Source organism: Mixophyes fleayi, chromosome 5, assembly GCF_038048845.1.
Source record: "Mixophyes fleayi isolate aMixFle1 chromosome 5, aMixFle1.hap1, whole genome shotgun sequence".
Taxonomy (NCBI): Eukaryota; Metazoa; Chordata; class Amphibia; order Anura; family Limnodynastidae; genus Mixophyes; species Mixophyes fleayi.
In genome coordinates this window covers 45,076,062-45,090,425 of record NC_134406.1, presented here as the reverse complement: position 1 = coordinate 45,090,425, position 14,364 = coordinate 45,076,062, and positions in this window count along the sequence as shown.

Below are 14,364 nucleotides of genomic sequence, written 5' to 3'. Positions count from 1 at the left end.
TTAATGCGCTTTTTGACTCCCGTGTTTATTATTTCACTTATTGTAATAACATGCAGAACACACTCGGCATAGGACTTAGTGAGTCTCATAAGCTTAGTCGCACTAAATCTTGCCCCATCTGTAACTGTCCGCAAGTGCTTATTTGTCCCAATTAAAGCTCAGGACATACTTAGATGATTTCAACTACACATAGAAGGGCAAAAAAACACTCAAACAAGTGTCTGTATTCTATGAAACATGTGCATGATCTTTATGACAGTCTGCGATGACACGTCTCAAAAGCTATGCTATTTTCTTTACCGTACACCTAAGTTGGAGTGATCACTTTTGTACTTCTGCCAGGATGTCACTCGATATATAGATATATATATGCACACATATAACAGAAACAAGTAACAGCTTTCTCTGTCAAACATGACACCAGGACTATGCTGCTGTCTTCTCCTTTTTATGTCTGTTTTTTTGTAGACATTCTTTTCGAAGGCACAGGGAAAAAGAATGGGGAAAATCGAACTCCTTGAACTATACAGGTGAGAGGTTTTTTTTACAGATGTTCAGGAAAACTAGTCCTAGTGTTGAATGATAAATGCTTTCAACAAGTGTATTGCTTTGGGATGACATTGCCAAGAATTTTGATTGAGAGCTGGAATGTGTGAGCTTAAATATCAAAATGTTGCTGCTCATGTAATAATGTCAATCTGAGCTACCTACTCCCTTTGATATTCCTCGGATTGTCTAGAAAGGTCACATACTCACTGTAGCGAATGCAAATCTTGAAAAGGCTGCAAGAGTTAGGCTGAAAACAGATTGCGTCACTGGAAATAAAGATTGCTTGATAATATACTTCAGATATTTTCACAGACTTCTGCAACTTGCAACTATATCACTTGCTTAGAGGTGCTACAATTAATTCATTAAACAGCCCCATACCATTATCCCTCCTCCACCAAACTTCACAGTTGGCAGTAAAATTGTTGTGTGCAGTTCAGACCATCTAAGGGAGCAATACAAAACCAAGTTGTTTTTGCAGTGAACATCCAGGGCCTGATGAAGAGTCGGATGCAAGTCTAACTCATGAGTGCAAAATTCACCTTTAGCCAAAGATCCATCTCAGTTTGCACTTGGACTAAGATGGATCTCCCTCTTGCACCTTAGGGAAGTTAGTGGGCGAGCCTAGCAATGCAAAGGCATGTTCACACACTTATCATGTTGTGCTGAGTTGAAAGCAGCCGCCAATAGTTCTCTAGCAGATGTGTCTTTGGCGGATGGTTTCTATTGGTGCAACAGACCTTGCTGTATTAAAAAAAGAAGTAAAAAAATGATTACATTTTAAAAAGAGGTATGCACCCCCTCCCAAACAGCATAATCAACCCTTGTGCTGTTTGGGGGGGGGAGAAGCACCATTTTCTTTTTACATTAATTTATTTATTCATCTATCTGCGTTACAGGGTCGCTCTGACTGATACACTCTAGCCCATAAGGCAGATAAAGAGGTGGGTTTGTGCAATTTGCACAGTATTCACATTCACATGAGTCACATGGATCTAAAGATCTGTGCTACTTGGAATACTGTGTAAATTAGGGGATGCAATTTACACTTACGATTTCGTGCTCCCAACTCTACATCAGGCCCCCAGTGTGCTTTATAAATAAGTCCCTGTGTGAAAAATACTTACACTGTCTATGTTACCCTGGGGAATGTATTCACTAAAGTCTGATTTGTTGATCATAAAAATATCCTACTTTTTATTTTATTACCGTGTTTGAACGCCAAGAAAAGAAAAACATTGCTTAATTTACTTTTAAAGCATAGTAACCATGGCAAATACTTTCAACTAGTGTGTTATAACTGTCCATGATGATCATTCCAACACATCTGAGTCACCAGGTAATTTGCACCTGCAGTTTCTTCAGACGTCCAGATCAACCTGCAAACAAATATGTCTGAAACAATTATCTTACTTAAAGAAGACAAAACAAAACCTTTGTATTCCCTTCTCAAGTGTGTCTAAGTTCAGTGAGTGATATCACCTAGGATTTTATGCCTTCACAATTCTTGTCTTATTGCTTTTATTGTGAAATGTTATGTTGAAAAAGTGATGTTGTATCTAATTTATGTCTATATATTAAATGATAGAATAAGCCTAACAGTCAGTGTTGGACTGGACCACCGGAACCGGGGAAATCCAGTGGAGAGGACTCATAATTGATGTAGTTTGGCATGAGTCCCTACGCAAGGCAGGTCACAACACCCACATCCTTCCAAAGGAGAGCAATGTACTGGCTCTGGCTGTACAGGAGGGCAGATAGCATTAAATCTATGAGGGCACGGGTTGGAGCTGCTCAAAGCCACAAGTAATGCGTGGGGGCTGAAAACCAACACTACATACAACACTACATGTAATTAGGTGGGCCCCATCCATTGGTTTTCCCGGTGGGCCTTTCTTGACCCAGTCCAACACTACAAGCAGCACTGCAAGCAGACCTGTCCATCTATGCAGCAATGTGGATGGCCAATGTGGTAATATTTTACCAAACTGTTCTGTGTGGGACCGACGGGGCTCCTATAGGATCTGCTTACTTGGCCTTAGGGTGAGCAGCTGGATCTATCCATAATTATAACCACATTTAACACAAAACCAGTTGCTCAGACTAAGTGTTCAGATTAGTCCTTTGCAAACTCAGCTTAAGTTGGAAAGGTCCTGTAATAATTTAACAATAAGAATTTCAAGCAATTGCAGAGGGTCAAGAAGTAAGATGGCAAAATAAATTTAGTTTTGTGTTAGTATTGGTTTTAGAGAATGCAAATGTATCACTATATATCTTTCAATGTGTTTCTTGGAGATGCAGCAACTTTCTATAATAGGTCTGGCCAACCTGTGGATCTCTAGGTTTTGTGAAATTACAAGTCCCATGATACCATGCCAGCTGCCAACTGGCAGAATATGCTGGTGTTTCTAGTTCCACAACAGTTGGAGAAATACAGGTGCAGGCCTGGTCTAGAGAGACTAGTGCAATAATCATTCTCAAATTATTCATACAAAAGATGGTACACTATTGAAATGAAGAAATGTGACGTCTCTATTCTGGTTCCCATCCTGACTGTCCTTCAGTTTCTTTAGTGCCCCCTTTGTAGCTTCTCCCTTCTGCCTAATTCATTTTTCTCTATTGGGTTACCCCCAGGCAGCAGTGCTAGGCACTCTTATATTATTAATTTTAACTTTTCCCCATGAAAATGCAGTCAGGAAGTTTGGTTTCCAATACTAAATCTATATTTACATTAACCAACACTTCAACAGTTCATCTCTTTATGCAAACTCTTCCCCACTGTAATTACTTACACAACCTAAGCATTGCCTTTGTACTGTACTGTCTGCTCCTCGATGTAATCCCTTTACCTGAAACTTCATGTGTCTAATACCAAACACCTTGTATTCCTAACTTCCATTAACATCCTTAACCCTGAAATCTCTGTGTAAACAATTCCTCTATCACTCCCACATCACAAGCTGGTTGTCTTAGGCTTCTATTCAATTCTGCCTTGTTATTCAGAATCATTTTCACTGCACCTCAAGCATATATCACCCATCTACCCTCACCGCACCAAAAATGTGTTTGCAATTTATAATACTTATAATTTATCATCTCATTTATTGTAACCTTCATTTCAGAGACCTGTTCTAAGTCCAAGTAGCACTGGTTCAATCTACATTGAATGTAGCTATCAGACTTTCTTTATTACCCATTTTACTAGCGCTGCATCTCTCTGCCACTCATTGACAGGATTCTTATCTCTTCCAAGATTTAAAGTTCCTGATTCATTAAGGATCTTAACTTGAGAGACTTCTTATTTCAGTCTCCTGGCCAAAACCATGTGCTATTGTTATTCATGGTATGTTTCATTTGTCTCCCTGACTATACAGTGCAGAGAAATACATATAAATATAGGGGAATATGATAAGAATGTCAGCATAAAACATCAAAAAAGAATTTGTCCACTTACAGGTATGTTTAAAACTGAAAGTAGTTGCCTCTTTATTTAGCTGTCCAAAACAAAATTATCACAGCTAGTGACCAGCAGAAAATGAGTCGGGGAAACAGATGACATTGAAATAAAAAATAAGCAATTCTGGAACAAATGTCTATCATAATAATTATATAATTTGTAATATAGTATATGAATATTTTGATTCATTTTGGAAAATCTACTTTAATACATACCGGATTGCTTGGTGACAGATGTAGCCCTTAGGAGAAGATGACCTATATTAGGGATGTATGTTGACCAATCAGAGTACAGTTCTAATAAGATTAAGATAAACTTCCAAACTTCAAATTTCACTGAATTGAATAACCTCAAAATCTTTTGACTTAACTTGACTGTACCACTAGCTTATTACCAATAATTACATCATAGATCTTTCCCAACTTCCCAGAGGCAGGGTGGGCTGGGAGGCAGGGGGCATCTGCACCCCAGACTGGCCACATAGTGGGCTAGCTTGGGCTGGGCCACTGGGCAACTTGCATTTGTTTTCCTTTAAAATGTTCCTCATAGGCTGCTGAGTCGAGACTTCCCCCTGGGCTAAAATTTGCCAGCCCTCCCTGCCCACAACCCATAAAGGTTTCTCTAAATGTGAAAATAGCCATTTAGGTAAGGACAAATCGTGGCAGGGATAATTAGAGTGTAATAGAACTAAAAAAAATTTGATTCACTGATAAGAAATTTGAACTGTTTTCAGTTAATATTTGAGTTAGATAATAAATTGTGTTCATGAATAAAACAACATCCTACTTCCTTGTATCATTTTTTTTTTGCATAAAAAGCACAGCCAAGGTGTATTAAACGAACACGCCACAACACATAATGCAAAGCAAATCAAGTTTCCCTTTAAACATTTAAATCCTGTGTAAATAGTTACTGCAAATATATGAATCAGAAAAATGCACTTTCGGCTGTGATGACCACTCCTTTCACTATCTGCTTTTATTTGAAAATCGGCAAACACAGCACAGAGTTATTTCTGTTTGTTTTTCTGCTGAAATGGTTTATTCTGTCTGAAAAAAACCTGATGTTTAGTTAAAGGTGAACATGTCCAAACAAGCGACAGAGAATTATGGTTTATGCTTCTTTAGATGTATACAGTATTTTTTAGTTACTTAAAACTAATATACGAATATCTGCAAAAAAATAAAACCTATTTAACATGAAGAATAAAGGGGTAGGGAAAAATACCTTTAATGGCTTATTTTATATGCTGTGTGTAGTAGGATTTTATACTCTAGTTTAATTGCAATTGAAATAAATGATGTAATACACATAAAAGGCTAGCTAAATAGATAATTTAGATTATTTTCAGTATTATTATAATTTTTATATTTCTATCTATCTATCTATCTATTCTCCACTTATGTCTATGCAAAAAAAGGGGTGTGGTTAAAAGGGTAATAGAAATTGACATTACATAGGCAGGATGACCTGAGGTTTAGGAGGATCAAGGCCTTAGATTACTGCCCCAGTTTCTAAATGTAGGTCTCAGTGTATAGTACACAACAGTAATAGCACATATAGGAATCTTTGGTAGCTGTTCCCTGCATGTCTACATCTATTCTGATTTTAACTTTCTGGTTGCAGCTGCTTCAGTGTTGATGATTGTGATAGGACAAAATCTACTTACAAATAAACAGTAAAGACAATCTAAAAAAATAGTCATATTGAAACTAAATCATTTGACTGCTCCGAGGACAGTGGCAGGTGGGGAGTTTGACTGGGGCTGTATACCTGTCAAACCGTAATGCAGGTGTCCTAAAGCGAGCTCAGGGAGGACAGAAACCTCCCGGGGAGCAGAAGGGCAACATCTCACGAAATGTGTGGCGTAGCAAAGTCGGCAAGTCCATAATTCTGTCCACAAGAGAACAAGGCTGTCCAGAAAATCTTCTGTTGTAATTAATAGATGTACTTTTTTGAAGTAGGGTGGAAGGTTTTGAAAGTTTGCTATGGGGCTCAGTAATTTTTAGTTTAATTTAATTCTGTCCCTGTTTTGCATTGTATTGTAGTCACTACGGATCAAATGAGCTCAACCAGGCTAATGGCAGTTCCTCTGTATTCTCAGAGAAGCTCCTCAGATAATGGGGCACCCCAATTGGCATTGTGTATGCCACCTAAAGGATGGCCAGAAATAGTGAAAAGGTCATGTTTACTCCGAACCCTTAGTTCATGGGTGAGGTCAATAGGTGAGTCATTTATCCTTGTCAGTGTCTACTTGGGTCTAGAGAGTCTAATTACTCCTCAGATGGCCTGCTTATCGCTGTCTTAAGAACAGGACAGGACCAGAAAATATCTACTGGTAACGGAGGAGTGACAAAAGACTCTAAAGTTTATTATATGGGATGGCCCTATGCTTAAACAATGCTTATTAGTTTAAAATGTGTATTTGCAAGAAATCGTTTTTTGGTTTCTGCAAATATGTTGAGTAATTAGTAACCACATGAACAAGTTTTGACAAAAGGTGTGTTTTATTCACATGCAAACAGTCACACAACTAGAACATTCTAAAATCTCTGAACCTTCTCATGAGCATTATCCCAAATAGGACTGTAATTCATAAGATAAAAACCAAATAAAAAAATGTGATTTATGAGCATATAGTAAGGTTCCTCTGTTGATTATGTTATCATATATCATATGCTGTAAAGTCTGTTTTGCAAAAGGGCAGAGCTCGCCAAACCAGTGTTCAGAAATGGCAAATGTTCAGCAAGAAATAAGTCAAATTAAAATTGGTTTTAATGTATACAATATACAAGGGCTGTTTGGAAAAGGATAATATTCTGCAGATATCTACAAAGGTGGGTAAACTAGTAATGTGTAAATGACTATAATAAAGGGTTGACAGTAACTCTGTGAGTTTTAAAAGTGAGAATGCAGAGTGAGACCTGGAAGAAGAATGGACTCATAGGTGCCCACTCTACCGGGATGTCTGGGAGACTCCTGAGTTAGAGTGAGTCCTCCCAGACTCCACAGAGAGCTGGTAGTTCTTCCATAATGGCACTTCTATGCATGCAAGGTGGGTGGAGATGTGTCGTGATGATGCAAATTCATTCTTCAAGTCCCACCTACCTCATTGAGCACTGAATGGTGAGGAGCAAGATGAAGAAACCATGCCGCAAGCACCATGATGGTTTCATAAGTCAAGTCCACCACTTCTTTTCATACTTCCCCTCCCCATTTCCCAGAAGGGAGGTATGAAAAGTAGGCAAATAATGCTTAATCTCCTAGTTACAAGTGTTGTACAACTATAAAATGAATGCACACAGATATCTTTACACTAGAGATGAGTGGAATTTTCAAAATTTGATTGACAAAATATTTGCATTAGTCCTCACAATTTTGATGTTCTGTGAGCAGAATTTCACCTTAGTTGTTCGCAGTACTATTCTACTCACACCACAGGGCAGAATTAAATTTTCCTATGGTCGTCCAAACTCTGCTTGCAGACTACAAAGTTTGCAAAATACAAAAGTACAAATACAAGGTCTGAGTTACGCTGCAGTGCACATTATCTACTATATAAAACACGAGTGATGTTAAAATATCTGTATAAACACCTGTAAATCATATTGTCTAAACATTGCGTACAGGATGATATTGCTTATTATTGATGAGCTCTGATGTCATCAGTTCACTATTCATTAGAAAAACTCATGTATTATAAGGAAAAAAGGATCCCTACTGTAAGTTGTTACGGATATAAGAGGTCTTATTAGATTGCTGTAAACTATATAAAACCATTGGGCCTCTGATCTGGTGCATTTTTATGGTCACAAATCTCCTCTCTAATAGCCATATAATATACAGTAAGGTGTGCATTATGCCATAGAGCGGCGGTTCCCAAACTGGGCCAAGCATTGAAAAAAAGAAAGAACACAGAAACTTACCAATCCTTCGGGCGCCGGGACCCAGCAGAGAGGAGGCTGCTGGGTCCCGGCGCCCAACGGATTGGTAAGTTTCTGTGTTCTTTCTTTTTATTCTATGGCTGGCGCGCGGCAGAGGAGTGAGAGAGAGCATGACAGCGGGGCACAACAGAACAGAGGAGGGTGACAGCGGGGCACAACAGGACAGAGGAGGGTGACAGCGGGGCACAACAGGACAGAGGAGCGTGACAGCGGGGCACAACAGGACAGAGGAGGGTGACAGCGGGGCACAAAAGGACAGAGGAGGGTGACAGCGGGGCACAACAGGATAGAGGAGGGTGACAGTGGGGTACAACAGGACAGAGGAGGGTGACAGCGGGGCACAACAGGACAGAGGAGGGTGACAGCGGGGCACAACAGGACAGAGGAGGGTGACAGGGGACAGAGGAGGGTGACAGGGGACAGAGGAGGGTGACAGCGGGGCACAACAGGACAGAGGAGGGTGACAGCGGGGCACAACAGGACAGAGGAGGGTGACAGCGGGGCACAACAGGACAGAGGAGGGTGACAGGGGACAGAGGAGGGTGACAGCGGGGCACAACAGGACAGAGGAGGGTGACAGCGGGGCACAACAGGACAGAGGAGGGTGACAGCGGGGCACAACAGGACAGAGGAGGGTGACAGGGAACAGAGGAGGGTGACAGCGGGGCACAACAGGACAGAGGAGGGTGACAGCGGGGCACAACAGGACAGAGGAGGGTGACAGCGGGGCACAACAGGACAGAGGAGTGTAACAGGGGACAGAAGAGGGTGACAGCGGGGCACAACAGGACAGAGGAGTGTAACAGGTGACAGCGGGGCACAACAGGACAGAGAAGTGTAACAGGGGACAGAGGAGGGTGACAGCGGGGCACAACTGGACAGAGGAGTGTAACAGGGGACAGAGGAGTGTAACAGGGGACAGAGGAGGGTGACAGCGGGGCACAACAGGACAGAGGAGTGTAACAGGGGACAGAGGAGGGTGACAGCGGGGCACAACAGGACAGAGGAGTGTAACAGGGGACAGAGGAGTGTAACAGGGGCAGAGGAGCGTGACAGCGAGGCACAACAGGGCAGAGGAGTGTAACAGCGGGCAGAGGAGTGTGACAGCGGGCAGAGGAGTGTGACAGTGGGCAGAGGAGTGTGAAAGCTGGGCAGAGGAGGGGCTCAGCGGGGCAGAGGAGGGGCACAGCGTGAGAGGGGCAGTGGAGGGGGACACAGCGTGAGAGGGGCAGTGGAGGGGGACACAGCATGAGAGGGGCAGTGGAGGGGGACACAGCGTAGGAGGGGATAGCGTGAGAGAGGGCAGAGGAGGAGGACAGCGTGAGATAGGGCAGAGGCGGAGGACAGCGTGAGAGAGGGCAGAGGAGGAGGACAACATGAGAGAGGGCAGAGGAGGAGGACAGCGTGAGAGAGGGCAGAGGAGGGGGACAGCGTGACAGAGGGCAGAGGAGGGGGACAGCGTGACAGAGGGCAGAGGAGGGTGACAGAGGGCAGAGGAGGGGGGACATCGTGAGAGAGGGCAGAGGAGGGGGACAGTGTGACAGAGGGCAGAGGGGGCAGTGTGAGAGAGGGCAGTGTGTCTGGATGCAGAGGGGGCAGTGTGTCTGGATGCAGAGGGGGCAGTGTGTCTGAGGGCAGAGTGTCTGGATGCAGAGGGGGCATTTTTGCATACAACTAAATAAGTATTTCTGTCCTGACCTAGATACTTATTACAATTTTTTGACCCAACTACTTCTAAAACAGGACTGCTCAATAATTATTTTTGAGGGGTGCCTTGAAAAAATTTGGAAACTCCAAGGGTGCCGCGAACTGCAAAAGTTTGGGAACCACTGCCATAGAGTAATGTCACACATGTAATACTGTATATTTATATCAATTTTCCATTGGTTTTTCATGAATTTCATTGCTTTTCATTGATGTATGATTGTTCTTTTTGAAATAGGCCAGAGGTAACCTTTTATTTATTGGTATATCGTGTTTATTAGTACTTTGCTGCATACCTGAGAAGTTTTATCTATGTTTACATCTTTTCCACTAAGATGATTCTGTCCTAACAGATATCTTTTGATCCTGCAAAAGTTTCAATCTCTTATCAGATACTTTGCGAATTCATCAAAAGAATAATCTTTGCCACCTTACATTATTTCAGTGGCATTTTACTCCAGTGTTTCAACACTTTCTTAGGCTTTTTGTAAAATGTTCTTCATTCCATTCTGGCGTAGGCTATTAATCAAGCTGGTCACTATCTCCTTTAGTTTCATGCATGTATCTATTTTTTATTGCAAAATATATGACCACCTGTTACTTTAGCTGCTTTGAGGGGTCAAATAGAACTCAAATCTTTGGCAAAATTTGTGTAATGTTACCAGAGAGCTGCAAGGGGTATGTGGCTGCCTAACTGTTCCTTGAGGGGGTAGCTTACGTCAGAGCCGTAACTAGGCATGTGAGTGCGGTGCCGTCGCCCAGGGCACAAGCCCAAGGGGGCGCAGCAGCCGCCCGCTACCTGGCTCTGTATTAGTCTTTTTTTTTACTTTCCAGCAGTGGTGCGTTCCACTGACAGGAAGTTCAGCATTTGGAACGCAAGTTTGCGTTCCAAATGCCGAACTTCCTGTCAGTGGAACGCACATGCGCTCCACTGCTGGAAAGTAACGGTAAAAGTCTCTCTCTCTCTTTGCCGTTCATTACCATTAACTGGGACCCTCTTGTTCTCATAGGGATAACAAAATGAACACAATCTGGTTGTAAGGTGCTAAGGTCAAGTGCCTTGATCTACCTGTCCATGGTAGGCTTTCAGAACATAGGAATGAGAAGAGTTGTGGACAAAATCAAGACTTTTTTTTAAAAATAAACTTGATTATACTCAGTGAAATGAACATTAAAATTCTCTACAGAAAAATATAAAGGATCACCCCCCCTCTCTCCCCAAAAACAATTGGCCACACCCACTTGGCAAATGTTACTCCCACTTAGATGGGGGGCGCCGGTGCCCTGTCTCGCCCAGGGAACTAAAATGTCTAGTTACGGCACTGGATCACGTGGCTAGTAACAGCTGAAGACAAGTGGCAACCAGTTATTTTTCCTGAAATTAAAAAATTGGAGCAATGCATGCCAAGATGATACTGAAATGGTGCATTCTATTATGGTTCAAATGTAATTGCAATTTTTTTTTTCAAAACAATGAATATAAGTTTTCACATCAATTATGCAAACATCAAGGTTGTATGATGTAGTTATAAACAAGGATGGAGGGGAAGAGAAGGACAAGTTGTGCTACTTAGCGGCTAGCAGATTTAATTTTACTTTTGCCATAGATGAAGTGGAAGGATCGTGTTTGCCACTTCTGAGTCAGTGTTTAGCATTCATCTTAAGACACTAGCATATTGATACATCCGGCACCTTCTAATTGGTGTACCTTACTGATACATATAAGCCAAAATAAGATGCATCTCTAAGAGGCATGGTTGGATTTGGTCTCCACGCAATCACTGTACTAAACTTAGATGTGAACACCCGCAAATACACCTCTCCAAATACAAGAGGCTGCAAGTTTACATATACTCAATTCAGAATAATGGTATAAGTTGTGTACATATGTAGTGAGACAATTCTACATAAGTCGCATTTTTAAGTGGCATAAAAAGTACCCACAACCAACACCAGATCGGGCCCCATGTGAGCTGACATTCTAGATGCTCATTGTATAAAATTCAGTGTTTTTTAAGCTATTGATTTTTTTGTTTCCTTAATTTTGTGACCCACATAATGGGTTTGTTATCTTACAGGTCTCTCTTTGTATCGCTTCACTGGGTTCAAACATAAATATTTCTCTTTTTTATTTTAGAAAAGTTTTTTTTAGGAGACAATAATATAAATATTCTGATTATCTATAATTGATGCCTTTATGTCGGTATAGGGATATGAGGGATTGTCTGAGTGTTTATTTTTACTTAATAACTTTTGTACTTTGTTCAGATTATGCAATGAGAAGTCCCTGCTACTAGCCACAGATCATAGAACTCACCTCCTCTCTGTATCTCTTTCATTACCCCAGAATGTTTCACTGAATGACATAACTTTGTTGAGTTTCCCAGGAATTAACTGCACATTTTTATAGCTGTATAGACATATTTTTTTACGTTACAGAATAAAAAAAAGTTTATGAATCTGATCAATACATGTCTATATTACTGTATTTCTAATAATGATCATAAAGCAAGTATAAATTATTTACTGAAACATAACTGACACATGGTTTTGTCAGTGAAGTGGAAATGGTAAATGGTAAAATGAGATGTTCTGTGCGGTGCATGACTGTGGCTTTAAGGTATCTACAATCTTGTTATTTTACATGAAGAGCAAATGAAGAGAAATGTAACAGTTAAGTGCACGATCCATCAGCTGGATCAGTATTTGATGACAAGCAGCTGTGTATTAAACAGTTGCTCAAAAGTAGTTACTTAAAAAAAACAACAACAATTTCAACTCTTTTTCTTACTACACTATACGGTACATTTTAAAGGGGAAGGGTCACTTTTTTACAAACCCATGCAAATTGTGACCATGAATTCTGTTTTGTTCTGAGGATTTTTAAAAGTACGACCTGAAATGTCAGATATTACACTCAATTTACCTGTATTGGAAGATATTATACTCAATTTACCTGTATTGGAAGATATTACACTCAATTTACCTGCATTGGATTTCTTCAAATCACTTTTTCATCCGTGTAGGCGTTATCAGGTTGAATTTAAAAAGGTGCCTAAGACTCCGGTGATCTGCTCCATAATCAGAGATGTACCCACAATGAGGAAAACTGGAGCAACAGTCTCAGGTGAGCAGCAAAACGGAGGGGAAAATGCACATTTTCTTCCTACAAAAGTCTGAATTGTGTATTCAGCATTGTTTGTAGAGAAATAAAGATGAACATGACATTATATGAGTTTTATAAGGTAACTTACAAGTGTTTCTGTGTATTTGTGTAAGGAATGAAAGGAAGGCACTATTTCAGTCACTGTAGCAAGCAGCAGGAGGATGGATAGCCACACCCCTTCAGACAATCCATCCCTGTATGACCTTTATACTTATAAAATGATTAAGCACTAATCAGGCCCTCTGTGGGCTGGTCATGCCCCCTATACTGTTTGGCCACACCCCTACTGGGGACTGGCCAGGTGTCTACAGTGTTGCTCTAGTTTGTGGCTCCTGCTTTTCCCAGTGGGCCCCTCAGACCCCAGTCCGGCACTGACACCACCAATTCATAATAGCAAGCCCCAATCCACTGGGCCATGTCTATTTTAGTCACTCTAAAAATAGAACGGTACCTTAAAAAATATGACTGTTTACGGTGCATCTAGAGATCTTAGGCCAATACCCTCTGGTGCTGTAAACATGTTTTTACTAGCACCAATAAAACATGTGAATGGATATAATTACAATGACCCCAAACACAATTGCACCCACAGTACACCATACATATATCAAATATCACACAACATATAATCAACAAAAGCAAAAACTAAAAAATAACTGTGTCTCATTTAAAGAAGCATAGAAGGATTTTTTTTCTTTAATTAGCAAATTAAGTATCTTTTAAGCATCTTTTAAGGGAAAAGATAATTACTAAGCTGCTTCTTATAGCCTGCCAAAGTGATTTATGTTACAAAAACACATACTTTTTCATGGGGTTGCTGCTTAAATAATTACCTGACACAAATTGACATTTACACATCAAATAAGAGGAAATTACAGGTGTCTGACATAAAACACTGGCCCTATCTTATGTATGTCATGAAAAGCTAAAGACTATTTGTTTTGTTTGTTCATGCAAATTAAATCATTTCATGGAAAATAAAATAACTTGTCAATACCTGTCTGTTTATGTCCATTTTTAAGAAATAAGATTGATATAATATGTAAAATATAGTGACTGCAGGCCTGATTCATTGAGGAAAGTTAAGCAAAAAATTGAGTCATTTTTCGTACTTAGGTTTTCTAGACAAAGCCATGCTGCAATGCAAGGGGAGCAAATTAGTTTATTATTTTGCACATAAGGAAAATACTGTGGAGCTCATTTAAAGTCGGACGCAAAGTCCGTGTAAGGAGTGTAGAAGTGGGAGTGTGCCGCAGCTTGGTAGGGTATTACGAGATGCAAGCAAACCCCAGTTGCGTCCCACTCGTAATACCCTATGGAGCTGCGAGCAGTTCCTGCATCTAGCTAACGATAATTCCTGCCGCACAGCTTTAGCCCTGTTTTGACATGTGTTGCCTCTGCGCCTCACTGTGTCTAGGATGCATTTACATGGTCACGCCTTCACAATTCCGCGTTCCTCCCATTCTCTCGTAGTGAGCCGCAAGCTGTCGCAAGTGTTAATTGCGTCCAAGATGCAGGCGGATTTCGAGCTTTCCGCACATGCG